Source organism: Heterodontus francisci, chromosome 11 (assembly GCF_036365525.1).
Source record: "Heterodontus francisci isolate sHetFra1 chromosome 11, sHetFra1.hap1, whole genome shotgun sequence".
NCBI classification, from domain to species: domain Eukaryota; kingdom Metazoa; phylum Chordata; class Chondrichthyes; order Heterodontiformes; family Heterodontidae; genus Heterodontus; species Heterodontus francisci.
Genome location: NC_090381.1, coordinates 90,104,282 through 90,130,032, shown reverse-complemented (window position 1 = coordinate 90,130,032; position 25,751 = coordinate 90,104,282). Strand labels below are relative to the sequence as shown.

The following is a 25,751-nucleotide window of genomic DNA, read 5'->3' as shown; positions in this document are numbered from 1 at the left end:
GAGGCGAGCTTGGTGCAAGCTGGAGTCGAGTGGAGTGTGGCTGCTTTATCTGCAGCATAGATGGGCTAACTGTCTCACCTAGGAGGGGAGCGCACATGGAGGAGCACTGAAAGCAGCAGAAAGATCGCCAGGCAGACCTACAGTTACCAAAGATTGTAGCGCGTGCCAAGTGAACATAGCCTTGTTCAAGAGAGGGGAATTTTAAAGTAATTAAGTAGGCACACCCATGTCACTGATATCTGTAAGTAAATATCTGTTTTCTTAAAAACATTATTGAAACACGCTTTATATGCAGCACTTCCATATTATGAATTTTATTTAGTAGAATTCTATGTAATCAACAACTCAAGAGTAAATAAACACTTCAGGGAAAACTCTTAGATATTGTGTTTGTGAAACTCACCACGTATGTTATTCTTCACATACCAATGAAAAAGATATTTCAAACTGCATTTTCTACTTTTTAAGCATTCAACAACCGCCCCTGTATCAGGTGCTATAGGGATTTGTCCGATGATAATGGAGTGCTGAAGACCAATTCCAAGGCCTGACAACTTTATTCCAATGCACAACAGGATTAAATTATAAAAATATTTTTGCCTCATGCTGGAATATTAAAATGTACATCAAAAAGGAAGTTTAAATGCTACACGTTAAATGAGTTCTTGCCGCTCATAAGAGATGTGGCAGAAATACCATATTCGCAAACATGTTCTGAGCTTTTCCCATATATTTGTTTAACTTTACTCTAGTTTGGGAGAAATGGCAGAAGCCATATAACTTGCACAGGCAATAGTGTGACCTGTTTAGAGCAAAATGCTGACTCTTTGGAAAAGCTATATTTGCTTAATAATTTACAAATAAATTATTGAGTTAACATGAGTGACTAAAATGGATGCATACAATAAATGCCTTTAAGATTTTCCAATTTGATTCATTTAACAGAAGTATTTTCTTGCCAGATATTCACAAAAGTGTAAGCACCCTCATCCCTGGCACATCCATGTTGTTGTTTTGCATCTTCCTCCTGAGAGAATCCCTGCCAAAGATGTAGTTAACAGTGTTATGAGCAGGTGAGGAGGGGTCGAAGGATTCCTCTCTTTTCCCTCTCCCTGTTTGACCACAACAGGTTTATTTCTTTTTTAAGTGGATATACTTGCCAATTCAGTGAGTGTTTAATTGTTTATGTGCCGTGATCATAAAAAGAACCAATTGGACAGGTTTTCTTGAGCTTAACAAAGAAAGGTGTTAGCTTTATTGTACTTAAACTAAACAAAGTGAAATAAAACATATGCTCCAACTTTCACATACACACATACTCGAAGTTCACACACCTATACAAATAGGTTACAGAGTGGGGAAGGATAGATTGGTCAAATTAGAGTCCAGAGAAATAAAAGGGGTATACAGTCTGTGGAGGTTGGTGACTTGTCTGGCTTCAGGCTGAATTCTGTGATAGTGTGACTTTCATTTGGGTGGTCCTGAGGCCTCTGATTTGAAGATATGGATGACTGATTCAGTGATTTCCCTGGAGACAGCAATGTGGCTGATTTCCTTTTAGGAGTCTATGTCTGTAGCATCGGGGTCCCTGGGTGTCACAGTCAGCAGGCAGGGTTTGAAGCTTGGAAGATGGACTGGAGAGAGAGAAAGGAATGAGGGACCCCAATTGGGTCTTCTCTGTTCAGTGTCTAGCTTCTTGTATCTCTACCTGTAGAGAAAACACCAGCTTAAGCACATGGAGAATGGCCTGTCACATGTCCGCCACCCAGTGATTCAAGCATGGTGGTTACTAGTGTACATTCCCTCATGCAACTTAATCAGTCCATGTCTAGGAATTCCCTTCTCAAAGCTGGGGTTCCATTGTTCATGTGCTTAGGTTTGAGTGGTTCATCTCTACCAGTTGAATATTCAGGTAATGGCCTTGATGCCTTGCTAATGGGAACAGGATAGGTGGTTCACTCAGATTCCCCAGGTCATTGTTCTGGATGGGTCTGCGCAGACAGGTGTCTCCATCTTAATGCATTGGGATGTGGAAAGTATAGTGATGCAAATTGGGGTGGCCATCTTTAGCTGCCAGCAATGAGTTTTGACATTTTTAAATCATTTTAAAATTCAATTCAGGTTTCCAACCAGTGGATTAAAATCATCATTCGACATAGCATGTATTCGTGACAACAGTCTTTCAAACCCAACCTTATCTACATCACAAAGTCGGTTTTCAGCCATTAGCATTGGGATTCTCAAGATCATCAAGAAGTATTGTAAATAAAAAAGAAAAATTTGCATTGTTATAGCATCTTTGATGGCCTCAAGACATTCCGAAGTGTTTTACTGCTAATTAAGCATCTTAAAGCAAAGTCACTGTCGTAATACAGGAATCACAACAGCATATTCACAAACAACGTGACCCCACGGACAACAATGAGCTAATTGATGGATAATCTGTTTTAGTGATGTTGGCTGAGGGATAAATATTGGTCAGGTCTCTGGGAGCCCATCCCTGCTCTTCTTTGAAAAGTGCCATGGGATCTTTCACGTCCACCTGATAATGGAGATGGGGCCTCAGTTTAACTTTGTCAGTACTGCACAGAAGTGCTATTCTAGATTATGCCCTCAACTCGCCAGAGTGTGACTTGAACTGACAATCTTTTGGTATAGAGGTGAGGCTACTACCAGTAAGCCAAGGCTAAGGACTTACCAGAATAATCTAAGCTCCTCGGCAGTACATTATTCTCAATTAGAACGGTGTTTCTGACTTTATTTCCTTATATTAAAATGCCACAACTTTGGAGAGAACCTTGTTTAAAACTAACAAAATATAGTTGTGCAGAAATTAATACAGGAACAGTCAAATGTAATAGATCTCTGGATTTCACTCAAGCAGACACTAAGCATTTTAGCCATCATCAAATTCCTGCCTTCATTTCCACAGCAGTATTGTGGATTAACAATAAGGCTGATGACAGCGGCCAACATCCCCAGCTTATACACACTACTGAGTCAGCGGCGCTTGAGATGGCTTGGCCATGTGAGCCGCATGGAAGATGGCAGGATCCCCAAAGACACATTGTACAGCGAGCTCGCCACTGGTATCAGACCCACCGGCCATCCATGTCTCCGTTATAAAGACGTCTGCAAACGCGACATGAAATCGTGTGACATTGATCACAAGTCGTGGGAGTCAGTTGCCAGCATTCGCCAGAGCTGGCGGGCAGCCATAAAGACAGGGCTAAATTGTGGCGAGTCGAAGAGACTTAGTAGTTGGCAGGAAAAAAGACAGAGGCGCAAGGGGAGAGCCAACTGTGCAACAGCCCCAACAAACAAATTTCTCTGCAGCACCTGTGGAAGAGCCTGTTACTCCAGAATTGGCCTTTATAGCCACTCCAGGCGCTGCTTCACAAACCACTGACCACCTCCAGGCGCGTATCCATTGTCTCTCGAGATAAGGAGGCCCAAAAGAAAGAAGATGACAGATACTAACGTGAGCATCTGCAGCCCAAACTCTGTTCTAAATGAGATGCCTGTTACCCAGGATATACCCAGCATTCTGCTGTTTTGCCAATGCATCACCATGGAATGGTTAGATGATCTCAAAATACTTCTGGATTCCTCAAGCTGAAAACCAGACAAAAATACCCAATGGATTTTAAGAGTATTTGTCTCAATTCAATTGTACTTTAAAATGTCAAAATGTTAAGAATTTCGTCCCTCCTGCAGGATTGGTAATTTAACAACATATTTTGATTTTAATGCAGCACATCCTCAAGGCAGGAACTGTATCTTTACACAAGTATATAACGATTAATCAGATCAACTCTCACGGACTAGAATGTAGAGTCTAGACTATAAAAGAAATATCATTACAATTTTCCAGAAAATAATTATGTTTCCATCTCAACACATGACGAGATCACCATCGAGGGTAATAGCAACTTGAGCAACTACTGTAATATCATTTGCATGTTGTATGGGGCCAAGAGGACAATTGGAGTTATATAAATAAACAGCAACATAAAGAACAATCAGAACTTGACTAATTTAGAAAATACACTAGAGGAATGCAAGATGTCACAAATCTGAGAGGACATAACTTGCAGCAAATAAATAAAAAAAGGACCATATGACCCGTGGAATGCATTGAAATGCTGTAATACTAATCGTCTGCCACTAGAGTAAGCAATACAGGTTTTGTAGCACCCCAAGGGCTTTCAATAGCCAAGATGAAATGCAGCAACATTGGTCCAGATTTTGCATTAGTAATGTCAACAAAACTGTCAGCATTTGCCATCATTAATCCTCTGAAACTGGAAGCAACTTCTGGGGTCCACATATGTGCAGTTAAAGCAGTTAAATTGCTGTCTGTGAGAATACTTCAATGTAATTGGCTGCTTACCCTGCTTGATGACATCACTGTTGCTGGACCCCTGGAGATCCCCTTGACTTGGTGCCAGATTCAAACTGACATTGGGAAAGGGGGAGTTCACGCCACAGAGATCACTAGATGTTTTTGAGGCAGCTTTCTTCGAGGTGAATGGTGAACACTGTCACTTCACTGCCCACCGCAAAATCTGGGCCATTGACATTACCAGGTTGCTTGGTGTTCTATGCTCAGGAACAATTCCAAACCATCAGGTCAAGTGCTAAGATTCTGACAAAAGCTCTGATAGAACTATTTCAATTTTTCAGAAATCTTTCCCAGTCATGTGAGACTTTCCTGACATTTATTGGAAATAAAGTTGTTACATCTGAATTAAAGTTCTAGGGGTGAAATACCTTGTGCGGTGGAGGGGGGGGGGGGGGTGCGGGCTATCCACTTTGTCTGTCATAACTTTGGCAGAAGAGCCAGAGAACCCCAAGAAAAACATCGATACTGTTCACACTGATTTTACGAGCTCCTTCCCCAAAGTTACAGTGAATGCGAGGGAGAGGAACCCTTATGGAAATTCATCCCAGTTAAGCTTTTGAGAGAGAATCTTCTCCAGGAACGAAAGTGTGTGCAGCAGCATTGTGTAGATCTATACCAGATCATACTCATTAGGAATTGTACTATCCACTCAAACTCATTTTATCTGGGACCCTTACAGCTGTCATTTCAAAACAAAGTTATGACTAGCAAGTGGGAGATTCCTCTGTGGAAACTCAGAGTAGACTTCCATTCAGAGGTGAAAGGGCATTGCTTTAAATAAGCAAACAACTAAGTTCACCGAATCAAAATCATTTAAAGCTAGAAAACTATAGAAAGAAAGAAAGACTTGCATGTATATAGCACTTTTTAAGACCACTGGACGTCTCAAAGCATGTTACAGGCAATGGAGTGATTTTAAAGTGTAGTCAGTATTGTAATGTAGGAAACACCACAGCCAAGTTTCACACAGCAAGCTCCCACAAACTGCAACGACCAGATAATCTGTTTTTGATTCAGGGATAAACATTGGCCAGGATAACTCCCCTGCTCTTCTTCAAAATAGTGCTATAGGATCCTTTCTCTCCACCTAAGCAGGCAAATGGGGCCTCAACTGATCATCTCATCTGAATGGCATCTCCTCTGACACTGTAGTGCTCCCTCAGTACTGCATCCAAGTGTCAGCCTTGACTTTTGTGCTCAGGCCCTGGAGTGGGACATGAACCCAGAACCGTGTAACTCAGAAGTGAGAGTGCTACCAACTGAGTCACAGCTGACACACAGGGGATTATAGTTAAAATTATTAAATTTGGTAGAATTGTTGCATTTAATTTTTTAAAAAGACCAGTTAGAAAAGATTTCCTTCTACAGCACTGCTCAAGCTAATATACCTCTCAGTTTCAAAGGAGTGGATGTGCTAAAATCTTCTACAGATTTGAATATATCTCAGAGTCTCATTGTCTAGCACACTTAATATAACTTTACAAGAAAAAATAAATCGATAACCTTATGAATAAAATTTAAAGATGGAATAATAATGGACAATCAATTCTCATTACAATAATATGCACAAATTACTAGCTTTCCTTTGGATATAGGCTGCAGCACATCTTTACAGACTCATTTTTAACAGATTATCCATGTGAAACATAATTAACTCTGTCGATCACCACTGACTGAGAACAACATGCTGTCCAAGTGTAAGGAATCAAAGCTGCCTATGGAAAGTCACAGGCTTATTAATGTGTCAAGTTCCTTCAATCATCCCATTACAGGAGGGGCCCAGTAAAGGTTCAGCACTGATGACCCTTTGTTCACACACAATATCAGAGGATGCATGATCGGAAGTTCAGGATAAGTTTGAGGACTGTATTCCATTTAGGTCAATAGTTTTAATTCTTGGGTGGTTTAGTAAAGGTTCTTTCACCTGAGCTAACTGTGAAGCCAACTATTACAGTCAATGGTCAAAGGCTTGAAGCAGTCGATAAATTTACCTGTCTCAGCAGCACCCTCTCCAGAGCAGTCCACATTGACGACTAAGTCAACACCAGAATCGCTAAGGCCAGCATTGCCTTTGACAAGCTACGATAAATTGTCTGGGAGTGAAGAGGAATTAGCCTCTCAACAAAAGTGAAGGTATACAGAGTGGGTGTCCTTCCCACTCTCTTTCCTGCTTGTGAGATGTGGGCAGTTTACTCCAGGCATGCAAACAAGCTACATCACGTTCACATGACTTGCTAGCGGAGACTACTCAAGGTCAAATGACAAGACAAGGTTCCTAACACTGAGATTCTCTCCCTGACCGACATGCCTAGCATCCATACTCTGCTGAAGAGAGCTCAGATAAGATGGGCAGGAGATATTGCCAAAATGCCTGATGAGCGCTTACTGAAAAAGCTCTTCTACAACAAGCTAATTGAAGGGAAACAGTCACATGGAGACCTCAAAAAGCATTTCATGAACACCCTGAAGGACTTACTGAAGAGTTTCAACATCACCCCTGAGACATGGGAGAACCTCTCACAAGATCGCTCTATATGGCACAGTCTCATCAGCAAAGGCACCACCTCCTATGAACAGAACAGTGTCATACTGACCAACAGGAAACGTAAGCTTTGTAAATCCAGAGCTGCAAGCACCTCTTCCGTGCCATCAATACATGTACGTCCAAGAAGCAACAGATCTTTTCGTGCTCAAATTGGACTGCTTAGTGATTTTCAAACACAGTGCACCTGAAACTTATCTCAAAGAATTCTAGTTGATGTCATGGTCATCTTTGACTATGAAAGACAAACACTGTATCATCTGAGCTAATACTGCTCACCTGGTTGTGTAAGCAATGAACCTTATGCAACATTGGAGGAGTACTCTCAGCATCCATGCACTGTTAGAGCCCACACCATAGACAAACAGGAATCAGGTCCTTCTAATTTTCCATATCAGCACCAACTTTGCATTAATGGAACATTAATGCCATTTATCTCCACATTACAACTTATCTATTCTCACCTATTTTATGGTGACAGTCACCACCCTCTGGATTCTTCATAGAGCATGCCTCAGCCTTGGCCATGTACGAGTTCTGAATCTCCTGTGAAATAAGTATGTTACTTCTCCACATTAGAGCTAGATCAGTTAGGTGTAAAATCTAGAAGTATTTTTTCACACAAAGGGCAGTGGGAATCTGGAATTCTCTCCCTTGAAAAGCTGTGGGTGCTGGAATAATTGAAATTTTCATGACTGATATCACTAGATTTGTTAGCTAAGGGTATGAAAGGATATGGAGAAAAGGTGGGTAAATGAGTAGAGGTACAGATCAGCCTAATGTAACATAATGGCAGAAAAGGCTTGAGGGGCTGAATGGGCTGTTCCTGGTCGTGCTGTTAAGAGGTTCTCCAATACAGAAGGAGCTCCAAGCTGGAAAACATAGCAGTTATTCAGTAGCTGCCCTTATATTAGCACTTCTGCACAGCCATGCAAAGAAAAAGGACACTGCCACTTCGGACTCCTTACACCCAGATGACCATCAATCAGTCCAGTACAAGCAATTCCAGAGTTAATGCCAACAGCAATACACAAAGTCATGAACCAACAGGTTAAAAAAAAAATCAATCAACATCTTCCCTTACATGCCAGGCTTCCAGACTGCAGGTCATGTTGGACAGTCAGCAATGAACCTGTTACAGTCATCAAGTAACGGAATTGGGGTTTGCAAGTTCTTAACAGCTCCGAGATGGAGGAAGTTTTTGCATCCTTAAAAGTACAGATCATGATGCTTGGCATGGTGGGGTGAGGGGTAAATCCTAATGTAGACATTTTAAAAATCAAATCCTTAAAAATTAAATGACATGTTTCCCTTTCTTTGAATGACTTGTGAAGATACTGAAGATTTCTTTTGTTTCAAAAGTGAAATTACACATAAAGCCCCAGGGTGATCGCAAATTAATCCATACAACTTTTAATTCACTGGACTATTAAAATAGGCAGGTGTCTAAAAAATATTGGGTCTGGATGAAACACTAACATAGTGTGTAGGATTCCCTGAGTTCCTGACTTTAGTCATGAGATGGGGGTAGGGGTGGAGGTGGGGGTGAAGACATCTAGCAAAGGTCAGACATCCCCTCACTAAAAAGGAATCGTAATGCACTAAGCTCCTTCTTGTATGCCTTCCAGCATCCAGTTCTATGGTGTTATAGTACAGTCAATGCAGTTTTGTCTTTGTTTCCTGGGAAGATGTGAGGCATGGGAAGGGCATAGAAGAAAATTGTTTCCTTACAAAACTTTAAAAAAAATCTCACTGAGTTGGGAGAAAACTCTAAAGCTAAATCTCATTGTCCACAACGAATATTCTATATTTCTTATGAAATCCACTCCATAAGTTTTTCAATGTTTATGAATATCACATACCATTTTACTTTACTCTGCTGAATGTTAAAAATATACAAAGGCGAAGGCTAAAATAAAACTGCATTACTTTCCATATCACTCTCTCCGAAGGTCAGGAGAGCCCTTTGACCTGTGATGTGTGAACCTATACCCAGGGATTTATTATTGGAATTCCAGCTTTCCATACCAATCTCTCAGATTTAGTTGACAGGCATGCACAAGTAAATCTCTAGGCAACTAATGGAGAGGTTATGTGAAATTCTGGCCCGGATCAAAAGACGAGAGTGAACTGATTGTCCGCTGTGGTTTGGAACAGCTCCAGGGACTTGACCCCGAATTTTTTTCTTTCTCACTTGGTGTATGTTCGCAGCGCCTGCCCTCTACTTATCACCCCTTCCCAAAGTTATCACCCAAACACACAGTACTTTTACATCATCCCTTCTTACGTCTCTCAGAAACATCTGGAAATAGTTGGTTGGTACAATTAATTGCCTTGAAGTGCAGTGACTTATGCAGGTCAACATGGCAGCTATTCTGCATACACAATATCCCATAAATAGCAAATGAGATGGAAGAGCAGTTGTCTATTTTTCTGTGGTATTTGTTGGAGTGTTGGCCAGGGCACCAGAGAATACCCTGTTCTCCAAATAGTGCCACGGAATCTTTAATATCACCTGAACCAAAGGTTTTGGTTTAACATCCCAATCAAAGTACAGCACAATTGATAATGCTCCACTGAAGTGTCTGGTCAGATTTTCTGCTCACATCCTGAAGTGGGCACTAACACACATTCTTCTCACTCAGGGGCAAAAATGCTATCAAACTGTGCTGAGCTAACATTTGTGGTGAATCACTGGGCCACAAACCATTGCATGGAGAACAAATATACCTCATGCCTACCATCACAAACAAAGAGATTCAAAAAATATGTCTGCCTGTATTGTCAAGGTTACCATATATTGAGTTTACAAGTGAGAACCAGGCTGAATATAGCAAGTTCAGAGGGAAGTCAAAAAGGAAATAAGAGGAGCAAAGAGAGAGTATGAGAAGAGACTGGCAGTCAACATAAAAGGGAGTCTAAAAGTCTTCCATAGGTGTATAAATTGAAAAGAGGTGGTAAAGGGAGGGATGGGGCCAATTAGGGACCAAAAAGGGGTCTGCACACATAGAGGTAGAGAGCATGCCTGAGGTACTAAATGTCTTTACCAAGGAAGAAGATACTGTCAAAGTCACGGTGAAAGAGGTGGTAGTTGAGACACAGGGTGAGCTAAAAATTGATAAATAGGAGGTATTAGAAAAGTTGGCTGCATTTAAAGTTGATAAGTCACCAGCACCAGATGGGATGCATACAAGGATACTTAAAAAAGGAAGGGTGGAAATTGCAGAGGTACTGGCCATAATCTTCCGATCATCCTCCATTATGGGGTGGTGCCAGAAGACTGAAGAACTGCAAATGTTACACCCTTGTTCAAAAAAAAGGTGTAAGGACAAGCTCAACAATAAAAAAAAAGTCACTTTTTTTATTCTTTCATGGAATGTAGGTGTCACTGACAAGGCCAGCATTTGTTGCCCATCCTTATTGCCTTGTAAACCGAGTGGCTTGCCCGGCCATATCAGAGGGCAGTTAAGAGTCAACCACATTGCTGAGGGTCTGGAGTCACATGTAAGCCAGACCAGGCAAGGACAGCAGATTTCCTTCCCTAAAAACATTAGAGAACCAGATGGGTTTTTACAACATTCAATGATAGTTTCTGAGACTAGCTTTCAATGTCAGATTTTTAAATTAATTAATTGAATTTCAATAAGAGCAACTGGTGGGATTTGAAACAAGTCCCCAGGGCATTAGCCTGGGCCTCTGGATTACTAGCCCAGTGACATCACCACTACACCAACACCTCCCCTCTCCATTACCACATCAAAAAGCTCACTTGGACTAGTGTGGATTAATTAAGGAAAGAAGCATGGCTTTGTTAAAGGCAAATTGTGTTTAACTAACATGATTGAGCTTTTTGCTGAGGTAACAGAGAGGGTTGATGAGGGTAATGCAGTTGATGTTGCGTATATGGACTTCCAAAAGGCATTTGATAAAATGCCACTTAAATGCCATCAAAGCTGAAGCCCAGAGAATAAAGGGAACAATGGCAGCGTGGATACTAAGTTAACTGAGTGACTGGAAATAGAGTAGTGGTGAACAGTTGTTTTTTAGACTGGAGGAAGATATACAGTGGAGCTCCCCAGAGGTCAGTATGAGGACCACTGCTTTTCTTGATCCATATTAATGATGTAGACTTTGGTGTACAAGCACAATTTTAAAATTTGCAAATGACATAAAACTTGGAAGCTGTGTGAACTGTGAGGAGGATAGTGAAAGACTTCAAGTGGACAAAGACAGTCTGGTGGAATGGGCAGACAAGTGGCAGATGAAATTTAATGCAGAGAAGTGTAAAGTGGTATATCTTGGTTGCAAGAACGAGGAGAGGCAATATAAACTAAAGGGTACAATTCTAATGGGGGTGCAACAAAAGAGAAACATGTGGGTATATGTACATAAATTATTAAATGTGGCAGGGCAGGTTGAGAAGGTGGTTAAAAAGGCATATGGGATCCTGTACTGGAAACTATTATAAAATAAGTCTTAACATTGCACTTGGAAAAGCATAGTATGATTAGAACAAGTCAGCATGGTTTTACTAAAGGAAGATCCTGTTTGACAAGCTTATTAGAGTTTTTTGAAGATATAACTAGTAGGGTAGATAAAGGGGAACCAGTAGATATAGGGAGTTAGGAAGTAAGTTGAAAAGTAGGACCTCAAAGGTAATGATCTCAGGATTACTACCAGTGCCACATAGTAATCAGAGTAGAAATAGCAGGATATATCAGATGAATACGTGGCTGAAAAGATGGTGTGAGGGGGAGGGTTTTAGATTCCTGGGACTTTGGGACTTGTTCTGGGGCAGGTGGGACCAGTACAAACTGGATAGGTTACACCTGGGCAGAACCGGGACTGATGTCCTAAGGGGAATATTTGCTACAGTGATTGGGGAGGGCTTAAACTAAAATGGCAGGGGGATGGGAACCTTTGCAAGGAGTCAGAGGAGGGGGGATCAAAGACAAGTACGAAAGACAGTAAGAGGAATAAGAAAAGTGATAGGCAGAGAAATCAAGTGCCAGAATCAAAGCCACAGTGAAAAATAGTGGGAAGGGGCCAAGTAATGTTAAAAAGACAGGGCTTAAGGCTTGCAGAGCATTTGCAATAAAGTGGATGAATTAAAGCAGTTGAGGTCAAAACATTGTATGTTTTCAAGAAGGAGTTAGATATAGCTCTTGGGTTTAAAGGGATCAAAGGATATGAGGTGAAAGCAGGAACAGGTTACTGGGCTGGATGATCAGCCATGATCATAATGAATGGCGGAGCAGGTTCGAAGGGCTGAATGGCCTACTCCTGCTCCTATTTTCTATGTTTTCTATGTTTCTATGTAGTATACCTGGATTTTCAAAAGGCATTCGATAAGGTGCCATATAAAAGATTAATAGGCAAGATAAGGGCTCATGGTGTTGGGGGTAATATATTAGTGTGGATAGAGGATTCGTTAACAGACAGGAAACAGAGAGTGGGCATAAATGGGGCATTTTCAAGTTGGCAGACAGTAAATAGTGGGGTGCCGCAAGGATCAGTACTGGGGCCTCAGCCATTTATTCTCTGTATTAATGACTTGGATGAAGAGACAGAGAGTAATGTATCTAAGTTTGCTGATGATACAAAGCTCAGTGGAAGGGTAAGCTGCGGGGAGGATGTAGAGTGGCTGCAAAGAGACATAGACAGGTTAAGTAAGTGGGCAGCCAGATGGCAAATGGAGTATAATGTAGGGAAGTGTGAAGTTGTTCACTTTGGTCATAAAAATAGAAAAGGTGTGAAACTGGTAAGTTTTGATGTTCAGAGAGACTTGAGGGTACTCGTACAAGGAACGCACAAAGTCAACATGCAGGTGCAGGAAGACAAGTGGCATGTTGGCCTTTATTGCAAGGGGATTGGAGTACAAGAATAATGAAGTTTTACTAAAATTGTACAGGGCTTTGGTGAGACCGCACCTGGAATAGTGTGTGCAGTTTTGGTCTCCACATTTAAGAAAGGATATATCTGCATTGGAGGCAGTACAGCGAAGATTTACTAAATTGGTCCCTGAGATGAGGGGATTGTCCTATGATGAGAGGCTGAGTAAATTGGGCCTATATTCTCTGGAGTTTAGAAGAATGACAGGCAATTTAATTGAGACATACAAGATTCTGAAAGGGCTTGATAGGGTAGATGCTGAGAGATTGTTTCCTCTGGTCTGGGAATCTAGAACACAGGGACACAGTCTCAGGATAAGGGGTCAATTATTCAGGACTGTGATGAGGAGAAATTACTTCACTCAAAGGATTGTGAATCTTTGGAATTCTCTACCCCAGAGGGTTGTGGATGCTCCATCATTGAAGACATTTAAAGCGGGGATAGATAGATTTTTGGTCTTGCAGAGAATCAAGGGACATGGAGAGTGGAATTGAAGCCCAAGATCAGCCATGATGGTATTGAATGGTGGAGCAGATGTGATGAGCCATATGGTCTACTTCTGCTCCTATTTCTTGTGTTTTTGTATTTCTTGTGGGCTTTATAAATAGAGGGATAGAGTACAAAAGCAAGGAGGTTATGGTGAACTTTTATAAAACACTTGTTCAGCCTCAACTGGAGTATTGTGTCCCATTTTGGACAGCACACTTTAGGAAGAATGTGAAGGGTTTAGAGAAGGTGCAGAAAAGATTTACGAGACTTCAATTACAAGGATAGATTGGAGAAGCCGGAGTTGTTTACCTTAATGAAGAGAAGACTTGAATGAGGTGTTCAAAATCATGAGGGGGTCTGGACAGAGTAGATAGGGAGAGACTGTTCCTGTTGGCAGAGGGGTCAAGAACCAGAGGACACCAACACTAAGGTGATTCGCAAAAGAACGAATGGTGACATGTGGAAAAACACTTTTACACAACAAGTCGTTAAGATCTGGAATGCACTGCCTGAGAGTGTGGTGGAGGTAAATTCAATCATTGCTTCCAAAAGGGAATTGGATAATTATCTGAAAAGAAAATATTTGCAGGGTTATGGGGAGTGGGTCTAGCTGAGTTGCTTTTGCAGAGAACTGACAATAAACAGGATGAGCCAAATGGCCTCCTTCTGTGCTGTAACCATTGTATGATTCTTTGCATTCATGTGTAACAGCAATCTTCCCCTCCAAAATACATCTCGCCAGAAGTCCTGACAATTTAACAGGAACTAAATATGGGGGTCATTTGTGAGTTTGCATTGTAGCAGGAACCCTCCTTCATCAAAGGCACATATCGGAAATTTAGGCATGTGTTCAGAACACAACCCCTCTTATGTTTATTGAAAGAGTTCTCCACAGTTCTTAAGTACATCAATCACACATTATAGCTCTAATATATCCTTTCTGTCTTTCTGTGCCATTCTATTATTTCAAAAGAACCTTGTTACAACAAACTCTGTGAGCTAAACAAGCTCTTCAAAGTTTAAGCTCCTATATGATTTATAACAGTGCATCAGATTATGTGCAGACCAAACAGAATGGAGTCTGGCTGGGACAAAATGTTTGTGATAACAAGTTTCACTGTATAGATTCATACATTAAACTCATAATCTTATCGCGGTAGTATTTTCCCATTTATTGGCAGTAAAACACTGTAACATCGACTAAATGTCAGGCAGGGTCACCGGTGCAGGTGAACAAAGTAATGACCAATTTTCATCAACTTTGTCCCCCCACCCTTTTGAGTTCAAACACACTGATGCAATTTTGGAAAATTTCTTCCACCTTATTAGCTAATAAACACACTTTCCTCAAGATGCAATATCCTGTTAAGATGTATTGTATTCTTGTCTCAACAGAACATTAGTAGACGTAACATTGTAGGCTAATTGTTGCCAGGTGGGCGACAAGACTATTTTAATGCAGGCATTCATCACCTCATGAGTGGAAACACAATCAAATTGATACAGATTGCCGTGAAGTAGGTGTGATAAATACAAACAGCTGGAAAGGATATCAAATTATATATGCTCTGATGTAACTATGTAACAATGTACAGATATTAGCAATAAAACTGTAACAATTGGGTGGTAGGAGAGGTTGGGAAGGAAGAAGTTGTGTTAAGTAGGGCTAGAAAGATAATCTAACCTTAATGAGAATTATTTTAAACTAGCAGAGATCTGCAAAACATTTGTGGTGAAATTAGCATCTTTATCACAACAGCACTTCTTTAAATCCCCATCTGATACCATTCCATTCTTCCCATGCCAGCCCTCTCATGCCATACCCATCCCATTTCTTTCATCCCTCTTATATCACCTACATGCCATCCCCATCCAACCGCTTCTTCCTGTGCCATCTCCATTGCCCATTCCATCCCTCCCATACCATACAACCCCATCCCCCATTCCAGACCTCCCCATGCATTCCTCCCAATGCCATCCCATCACTCCTCATGCTGTCCCCCATATGCCCCCCCTCCTATGTCATTCCTCCCCCCAACCATGCTGACCCCCCTCCTCCCATGCCTTCACCCCAATTCCCCCACAAAACACCTTCCCATGCTGTCCCCACCCTGTCAGGCATTCCCTTTCCATTTCCCTACCATCCCATGTTGTTCCCCCCCACCCCCGGCATTCCTATCAACCCCCCCCACCCCCCCCCATGACTTTCCACTCCTTCCCATGGCATTCTCCCCATGCCGTTCCCCACCCCCTCCCATCTCTCCGCCAGAATAACTTTGGTGTTGGGCTCCCCTTATCTTCTGTTCTCCACCAACACCGCACCACCGGCCTCCCCCACCCCCCCCCTCCCCCACCGTGCCACTGCCACCAACCGTTGGTAGCTCCAGTTGACACCACATCGGAGCAGCTACGCCTCAAAGCAGCAACCGCTAACTAAAGCTCATAGAAAATTAGGTTCTTTTTTGAGGGGAGGGTGTCAAAGAGCATGTGGACAGACATAGTTCCGAGCCTTGCTGCTCACATAGCGGGGGTTGGAGGTGTTAGAATGGGGAAGAAAGGGGGCTGGGAGAGAGAAAATCAGATGGGAGAGTTTGTTACACTCAGTACACATGTTACCTTAGTGTTGCAGTAAAATGGTACAATATCTATTGAGGCAACTGTCATCCCTCAGGTGCAAAATATCACTGGATCAACACCCAACCAGACAGACAAAAACTGCATATTATTATAAACTAGGCTCAGGATGGCAAAGTAAAAGAAACATTCCTATTTTAAAATTGTAACCATTTACCCTTTTTCAATCCAGCATCACTTAACAAACTGCATCCTCTGCCTTGACAGCATTGGTTTATAACTGCTCATTGAGAGTAGTGTGAGAGCAGGGACAGTACCTTGTCTCACTCTGGACTCTTTGAATCTCCCTACAAAATCTGGGCTAGAATAGAAACAACCCCAAGGGACAATGAAGAGGTGTGACCCATTACTGTAATGTAGTACATTGCTTAGGCCAATCAATGTAACTTTGATCTGTGTAGAGCTCAGTACTAGGTCATGAATACAGTCAAAGAAAACAATGCAACCTATTAACATATGATCCCAACAACATTTATAGTGCAAGTTGTGCATAGGTTAACAGTGATGCTTGGATATCACAACAGCAAACAGTCTTAATGGAAGGCATTTGGTATTTATACAGCTTCTGTACCAATAAGGGCCACAAGTAATATCAATTCTGGTCATCTATCAACGACTATTTTGTCCTACTCTCAACTTCCAGCTCCCCTGCATTTGTCTTTATCATTTTACAGCATATAGTCAACCTCCCAATGTATTACATACAAGAAGACAAGACCAACGGCAGTACTTACCTTGTGCAGGACTCTGGGGTGAGGGGAGAGAGGTGGAGGTGGGGTGGTGATGTGCGGCCGGTGGTGGTAGTGGGGGCGGGGTGCGTGGGGGGAAATAATTGAACCAAGGCAGCAAATGTGGAGTAAAAAAGGGGTTGCAGAGAGAGGGGAGAGAAAGTAGAGAGAGAGAGAAAGGGGAGGAAAGAGCGAGAGGAGGAAAGAGAGGGGAGAGGGATTAATTGGAGGAAAGAAAGTGAATGAGAAAGATGGAGCAGGAAAGAGAGGGAGAAAGGAGAGAAGAGGAGGGAAAGCCGAAAGGGAGAAGTAGGAAAAGAAAAATGGAGGAAGAAAGGAAAATGAGAGAAAGGAGAGAGCGGGAAAAGAGAAAAGGGGAAAGAATCCATAGGCAATGAAGTTCAGCAGTCTCAACCAAGTTTCACATGCATTCACACCAGCAGCACAAAACTGTCCATTGAACATGAATGCGCTATTTATATACCCACCTGATCTTCATTCTATTGAAACGAAGATTGAACAGAAACATGATCCAGGTTCATAAAAAGATGAGAGGAAACTATTTGATTTGAACTACAATATAATTTCAAAACTACAGGACACAGGATTAAAATTAACAAGGCTCAACAGAGGCTAGATGTTAGAAAAATAAACCTTTTCTGCCCCACAGCCAAATAAGCAGAACAAATTTCTAGCAGAAGCAAATGAGACCATTGATATAATCCATCAAAAAGGACCTGACAAATACCTGAGCAGGAATGACATGTATGTTCATAGCTTGGCCTTGATTGAAATGTTGAAATATGCTACAGGGCACAATGACTGCTGCTCTACTGGGTCCAGGCAAGTTATTGTGATAGGGAACCCAGATCCACCCCACCCACCGGAACTGAAAAACACACTTACATACTGTAATTGCATAGATGGTAGATAAACACAGAACAAGAGCATGTGGTGCATCAGACAATATTTCAAAATTATTCTCCCAAAAGGTAGTGACATAATTTACACATTTATGGTCATATTATATTTGGTACGAGCACATGCAGAAAGAATAGAAGGTGATTTGGTCAGTTAGAATCCTATAGAAAGCAAGTAAATGGGGAAAACTTCCATATATTGGAGTGTCATACAATGTGAATGAAACAGAAGGAGTTTGGTATATCGGAATTCAATACAGAGCAAGTAAATAGGAAAGGGTTTGTTATATTGGAATTCTCTGCTTTCTGTAGAGAGAACTGGGATAAATGAAGTGAGATTGAACCCTTCATCAGTAATAAACCAGAAAATGAAACAAAATACATCATTCAATAGCTGGTTTGCAGATGTGAAGGTCATGGGAATTCAATAAGTGAACATTGACCCAAGCAGGATATAAACCTGTAGAAGATATCCTGTGAGTTTGCCTCTTATTTGGCACAAGTAATTTGGTTGGATATGGAATATGACATCTTTCACAATTCTTTTCTTTTAAGCAGGGGAGGGGTGACCGATAATTCCTGCTCCTCCTGCTCCCCAGGGAATTCTATAAAAGGCTGTTACCTTCTGGAGCCAGCAGCTCTCACTTCCTTTTCACTGCTGTGTTTCTTGAGCCCTGGGAATCCCACACAGCAACAGTTAAATGTAAATATGTTAGTGGGGAATGATGAAGGCACTTGCACACTCCTAAACCAGTATGTGGCAGGTTGGGAACATGTTCCCTTTTAAAAAATTTTTAACCCCACTGACTTATTCCCCCACATTGCAGGAGGTTTAATATTCAGGCCTATAAGTTCATTTCAAAGGGAATTGGATTGTTATTTAAATATAAAGATATATTGGGAAAGGAGAGGGAAATGGCATGAGAGTAGACAGTTCCAGTTGAAGATCTATCACTTGTACAGGTGTGATGGACCAAATAGCCCACCTTTTTGCTTTAATATCTATGATTCCACACCTTTGTTCATAAGAACAAAGATACAAAACGAATGGATCATCTCAATCTGTTAACCTCCTGTCCACACCAAGCATTCATTCTCAAGACAAGTCCTAACACAAACACAAAATGAATTGGTCCTCTTGCAAAATTGTGATTTGGCATCAATAGAGTGATCAGGAGCTGATTACATAAAAAGTGAACTTACTTGACATTGGAAGACAATGACACAACCAAAAAATTTTACCAACATTGTTCGGTCCAAAATATCCATTGAATTGTAAGCATTTTTCAAAATAAAAGGTCTGGTTAGACGTTAAAAAATAGCAAACTGATGTAATTTGCAGTTACAATCAAAACGACCCTTTACTGTACCAGCCTACACTTAACACCTGTATGACCTAATTCAATTTGGAGGGGGACTGTACTCTGAGATCACTACACATTACAAATCAGCTGTCACAAATAAGTGTTCCCATATGTTTAAAGAATTAACCTCATAAAAATGACATGATGAAGCTGAGGGGAGGAAGACATCTCATCAGTTATGCTTCACACCAGCCACACTGTCTTCATCAAGTAAACAGAATAATATAAAAGTGTCACCTTTAATACAGAACTATTTCTCCTCATCATTGCATTTTCAAAGACAAAGGGATTTATTCCCAAGATTTGCACTGTGGTTCTGCAAGCGGGAAGTTACAGTGAATGATTTGAAAGCCTCATTTCAACAAAGTTCCGAATGCACCCACTGGTTCAACAGGATTTTCTTCCATATGATTATAGTTCCAACCCAGCAAAATCCCTCGTCATATAGGCAAGGCCTTCAATAACACACCCCAAATGCTGTCAAAATCCCAGAGATGTTGTCAAATTATCCTGACTCTTAAAAGCATGTCATCGGTCTCAACTGTACAGCCAAGTCCAATGTACCAATGTAGTCTTTTGTACCATGTGACAAAAAGGTACACTAAAAAAAGTGACTTCATAGAATGTAATGTATACTTTTTCCTGAATGACAGAAAGCATCAATCAAATGTGAATTGCTAAACCAAAGGTAGATACATAAACTTGGATGCAAAGAATGTGATTTGACTCTCATTCCGACAATCAACGTGCATACTCCCAACACTAACATGTTGAATTTAACCTCGTTCCTTTGTGACTGCTCTAAACAATATGTTGCTAACTGGTAATTACAAACAGCTGTTTCTAGTGCTTGCTGGACAGAGTGAACCCACAGAACAGCTCGTGGGGTCAAGAGCAGAAGTAGTGAAATATAGTAAAAACTCTCAGGAATTATGCGATTCATCAAAGTGCTGGCAGGCTCTCAGACTCTCACTCAGCATTGCTCTTCAAACACATAAAAACCATAAGGTAGATTTTGGAATGGTGGGATAAGCACATACATTAACAGCAGTTCTATAGAAGAAAAAAGACTTGCATTTATATCGCATTTTTCATGATCACTGGATGTCTCAAAGCGCTTTACAGTCAACTAAGTACTTTTAAAGTGTAGTCACTGTTGTACTGTGGGAAATGCACTAGCCAATTTGCGTACAGCAAGCTCCCACAAACAGCAATGTGATAATGACCAGATAATATTTTTGTGATGTCGATTGAGGGATAAATATTGGTCAGGGCACTGGGGAAAACTCCACTGTTCTTTGAAATAATGCCATGAGATCTTTTACACCCACCCGAGAGGGCAGGGCCTCAGTTTAACATCTCATCAGAAAGACAGCACCGACAATAGTGTAACCTTCAGTACTGCACTGGAATGTCAGCCTTGATTTTTGTGCTCAAGTCCTGGAGTAGGACTTGAACCCAAAATCTTGTGGCTAAGAAGTAAGAGTGCTGCCAAATGAGCAACAGCTAACATATACACATGCATGTCACAAGGCTTTGATCCCACCAAGGCATCCAAAGGATGCCAACAACTTCAGGAATGACATTCAAACTATCAATATCATTTGAACTCTACCTTGTAATGACTGGTTATATAATCTACTAGATCACTTTTATAGTAGCTTCCTTACAATGAGGCACTGGGCACATCAAGCCCTTTCCATGAAGTTGCGATGCCAAACTGAGTATTGGAAATTTTGGGTGAACCTTGCATTTTGCTTCACGATAGGTGCAAATAGCAAGGGGTTGCTTGAGTTTTTTATACCTCAATAAATATATTAGGGGAAACCACAAAGTCATTAAATTCACCAAACAGGAACCTTCTGTTCTTTCTACTCAGACATACACAATGCTTGACCAATAAGATCTAATCACTAATGAATCCATACATTTGCTTCTGTACAGATGAAAAGCTATAAAATATGATAATAGCACATCAGATTGAAATTGGTGGAACTGCAGGGTTGATCATCTTGTACACATAGAAGTCTAGTGCATGTGAAAGACATAAGCATTTGGTACTTATGTGCATCGCATCTGGTGATGACCTGTTAAACTGCTTAAAACACCGCTTCCTCAACAGAGTATGAGTTCCAGACAATTCATGGCAGGACCAAGCAAGACAGACTTGGCTCCATTCCCTCCACTCCAGAAATGCAAATCAAGCCTTGAAGACATGGGTAAAGGATAGCACACAGCCCACAGATCAACCATCCCTGGTATAAACAATTCCTGCAGTATAGAATTATATTCAATACTCTTGATCATTTTAAAAATGAAGTCAAAAGGTATCTGAAGATTGATTTTAATCTCAGGCTGCCTTTATACAGTAAAGCATGTTGCCTATAGCACAACAGAGGATGGGTTATGGAGGATAAGGCACAGTTATAAGACAAAGGATCAATGTTAAATCACAAGCTACAATCAACAGGCACTTAAAAGAGAAATTTATACTTAACTTCCATGGATGCAGATCGGCAATATAATTGTGTGTATTGGTCTAGTTGTTAAATATTGACATGTTTCACTGAATGATAAAACAATAAGAATATTGCAATAAACTCCAAACAGAATACCATAGGCATTCTCTTAGAATATTTCTCACACAATAAATATTTCTAAATGATGGAGGTACTGAAGAACTACTTTACTTGTGCAACTTTCCTTCATTATAAAATAAATGTGAAACATAATTGTGTACTGCTGAGAAGGAGAGGCAATTTTACGAGTTAACACTGTTGGCAGGGGGCCTCACCCACTGGCAATGGAAACTTATTAAATTATCTTGGAAAGGAGTAATAAGGTTGCTTAATGCAGGACAGAATATAGTTGTAGAAGAGGAGTTTAATTCAGGTCAATGTAATTCAGTGCTGAAGCTGATGGAATGCAAACTTGGCAGTCAGCACTCCCACATTATTCCATCTCAATTTTGAGTGCTGCACTGCTCTAAATTTGTGCACAGGAAGACTGCAACAGTTACAGTGGTCCTGGTATTCAGGAAACGTAAAATAAGATATAATTAAGAAAGAAAGAGGAACAAATAGTTTGTATTCCTTTAGATGATTTTACAATATCTCAAAGCAGTACACAGCCAATGAATTATTTTTGAAGTATCGTCACTGCTATCAATGAGATAAATTGTCATTTAATTTGTTTTGGGGGACAAGGGGAATGAGGATTTTTGGCTGGAATAGTGGGTGAACTTGTTGCTCTTCTTCAAATCTTACCATGGGATTATATTACATCCACCCAGACAGGCAGACGGGGCCTCTTTTGTAACATTTCCTCCAAAGAAAAGCATCCTTTTATTGTCTTGCCACAGTGATATGAATGAAGTCAAGAACTCAAAAAAGAAACCTGAATTTTATAGTGCAACACATGTATCCAACACTGTGCAGGACCAATATGAAAATATTCTGTTGCCTGAGATCACAATATTCACCACATTTCCTTAAAACCATGATGCCTCTTTGTCCAGCCTTACCTTCCAGGACCTCTTGCTGCTCATTGCTTTGAGTAAATTAATAGTAGGTGGTGGGAGTCTAAAAGAAGCAAGCCAAGGACATGACATTTTGTCTCAGAAATGCAGTAAAGGCATCAGCCACTCTGGGCTTTACACTGAAGAATTCTTCTAAATTTTATTGCTTAGCAAGGAATCTGGTTCTCCGCCATCACATGCAACAATCTCATCAGACTGAAGCAATAGCGCATTTTAAAAGAATCTATCTAGATAATTTTCCTTTTAGTGAGAGGCAAATGGACGTTTTAACTCTACACTGGGTCTTAAAGAGATGTAGCACATATAAGAACTGCAGAATGAAATTAAACTCAGACATCAACAAGGCTTTTCATTATTAGGCATGATGGTGCTTGGATTCTCAAAAAGCCAGTGGTTTGAGGTTCTGATCAAATGGCTAGTGTGTCAATTCATCTAATGACAATATTTGATATTTCCTATGACATGATACAGCTTGATGATATACACTACAGGCATCTAAATTATATCTTGTAGTCAAAATTCAGATACCCATGGTGCAGTACAGCCAAATAGGAAAAGCCTTCCTCTCTCTTGACAAACTTAGTAACGCCAAAGTGCACGAATGGACATCAATGCAAAAAAGTATTTTCAAAGTAAATGTTCAGTGATATAACCAGTAAAATCACTCAGTTGTAATAGGTCACTTTTCATAATGATTAGTAACTTGTTCTGAAGTCCAGTTTTAAGAATAGCATAGGAAATTCAAAGTAAGTCTGAAGGAGCTCAGGCTAATGTGATTCCTGATCAGGGTAAATAAGATTGTGCCAGAATTTTGTATTAAACTTCAAACCAAATGGTTGGCATGCTCAACCCCAGTTCCCAAATAGACACTCTGGGGTAAATTTTAACACCCAAAAGTGGGTGTACTCGGGTTGGGTCAGAGGTTAAAATTTAAACAGGAGGAGGAGGTTCCATGAATTCCCCATCCTCAATGGTGGTGGAACACAGCACATGAGTGCAAAAGACAAGGCTGAAGCATTTGCAATCATCTTCAGCCAGAATTGCCAAGTGGATGATCCATCTCGGCCTCCTCCTGAGGTCCCCACCATAACAGATGCAAGACTTCAGCCAATTTGATTTACTCCACAAGATATCAAGAAATGGCTGTGCACACTGGGTACAGCAAAGTCTATGGGTCCTGACAACATTGAGGTTGTACTGCTGAAGATGTGCTCCAGAACTTGCCGTGACCCTAGCCAAGCTGTTCCAGTACAGCTACAACACTGGCATCTACCCAACAATGTGGAAAATTGCCAAGATATGTTCTGTCCACAAATAGCAGCCAATTACAACCGCGACAGTCTACTCTCAATCATCAGCAAAGTGGTGGAAGGTGTCATTGACCATACTATCAAATGGCATCTACTCACCAATAACCTGTTCACTGATGTTCAGTTTGGTTCAGCCAGGACCACGCAGCTCCAGACCTCATTACAGTCTTGGTCCAAACATGAACAAAAGAGCTGAATTCCAGAGGTTAGGTGAGAGCGACTGCCCTTGACATCAAGGCAGCATTTGGCCAAGTATGTCAATGGGATTTGGGGGGGCGGAAATCTCTCTACTGGCTGGAGTCAAACCTAGCACAAAAGAGGATGGCTGTGGTTGTCGGAGGCCAATCATCTTAGCTGAGGACATTGCTGCAGGAGTTCCTCAGGTCAGTGTCGTAAGCCCAACCATCTTCGCAGCTTCAGCAAAGACCGATCACCATAGACCAGAAACTATGCTGTCTGGTATCCTGAGGTGTCAGTTAAGCTTATTTCATATTTCCATCTCCTTCCATAAGCTTAAACACGAGGGAGTTTCAGAAGTTGCTTCCCCTGCATTGTGTTTAAATTTCTCATTAAAATAAGTTGAGTGTGAAGTGGTAAGCAAAAACATATACCAAACTCAGTTACATCTTTTTAACATTGTGCACCCCATAAATATTTAAGTAAATGGGCGGCGCAGTGGTTAGCACCGCAGCCTCACAGCTCCAGCAACCTGGGTTCAATTCTGGGTACTGCCTGTGTGGGGTTTGCAAGTTCTCCCTGTGTCTGCGTGGGTTTTCATCGGGTACTCCGGTTTCCTCCCACCACCAAAAGACTTGCAGGCTGATAGGTAAATTGGCCATTATAAATTGCCCCTAGTATAGGTAGGTGGTAGGGGAATATAGGGACAGGTGGGGATGTGGTAGGAATATGGGATTAGTGTAGGATTAGTATAAATGGGTGGTTGATGGTCGGCACAGAAACGGTGGGCCGAAGGGCCTGTTTCAGTGCTGTATCTCTAAATAAAAAAAATAAAAATAAATAAACTTCACCCCCAGTCTAGTCAGTGCAAATATTACACTGTAAACTCTAAGCATTCCTAAACACTCATGTTGTTGTAAATATAAAACAGCATGTTTCCACATAAATCTCTTTTACAGAACACTTCATAACTATGATTCCAAAGTGTACACTGTTGATAAATGCCTTTAACTTTTTATTTTTTTGTTACACAGAACCCAAGTGACAACATATTTTACAAGGAATGCTCTTGTAATGTTTAAGAAAGGGAAACAGTCACATCTGACACTCATAATTCACCAGATGTTTGTTTGTACTAAACCACTTAATAAAAATATTCATGGAAAAAATGTTTTCAAATGTGCAAACCCTGCACCCAATCTGAAATCTACTGCATTGATCCCTGTAGGGGAGGAGAGCTAGTTTGTTTGTATGTGAGCAATATTTACTTAGTGTTTCTTGCTGAAAAGTCGAATCTGATCTTGGCTCTTTCTGAGGTTAAGTCCTCAACACCTGCTCACTTGACCTCCTGCTGACCCTGATTTCCAGATTTCTCTCCTTATCTGGACAACTGTTTGGTGGCCATGTTGAAAGATGCTCATGAGTCCTCTTTCAACAGTTTTCCTTTGTGTTTCCTCAAACTGTCCCCACCTCTCCAACATCTCAAATTTCTCTACCATTTCCATATGTTGTCCATCAGTCACACACTACTTGGCACCATTAACATCTGAACAGTTCATATTTACCTATACCACTCCTGGAAAGCAACCATCAGCTGGACATATTTTTAACAATACTTGATTTGCAATGTTTTGAACATTTCAAATGTTTGGATTGATTGACACAATGATGGCCATTATGAGAACCTGAATGTGTTGTTAAGTGGTCACTCTGTCATGTTGTCTGTTCCAGGACTTGGGTAAGAACTAACTA

The 25,751-nt window shown here is 41.0% G+C and overlaps 1 protein-coding gene across 2 annotated transcripts in view; it reads right to left on the bottom strand.

The window, feature by feature from the left end:
- The window catches only part of LOC137374922 (multiple epidermal growth factor-like domains protein 6), a 355,699-nt gene that overhangs the window by 282,071 nt on the left and 47,877 nt on the right, over positions 1-25,751 (bottom strand). The window lies entirely within an intron of this gene.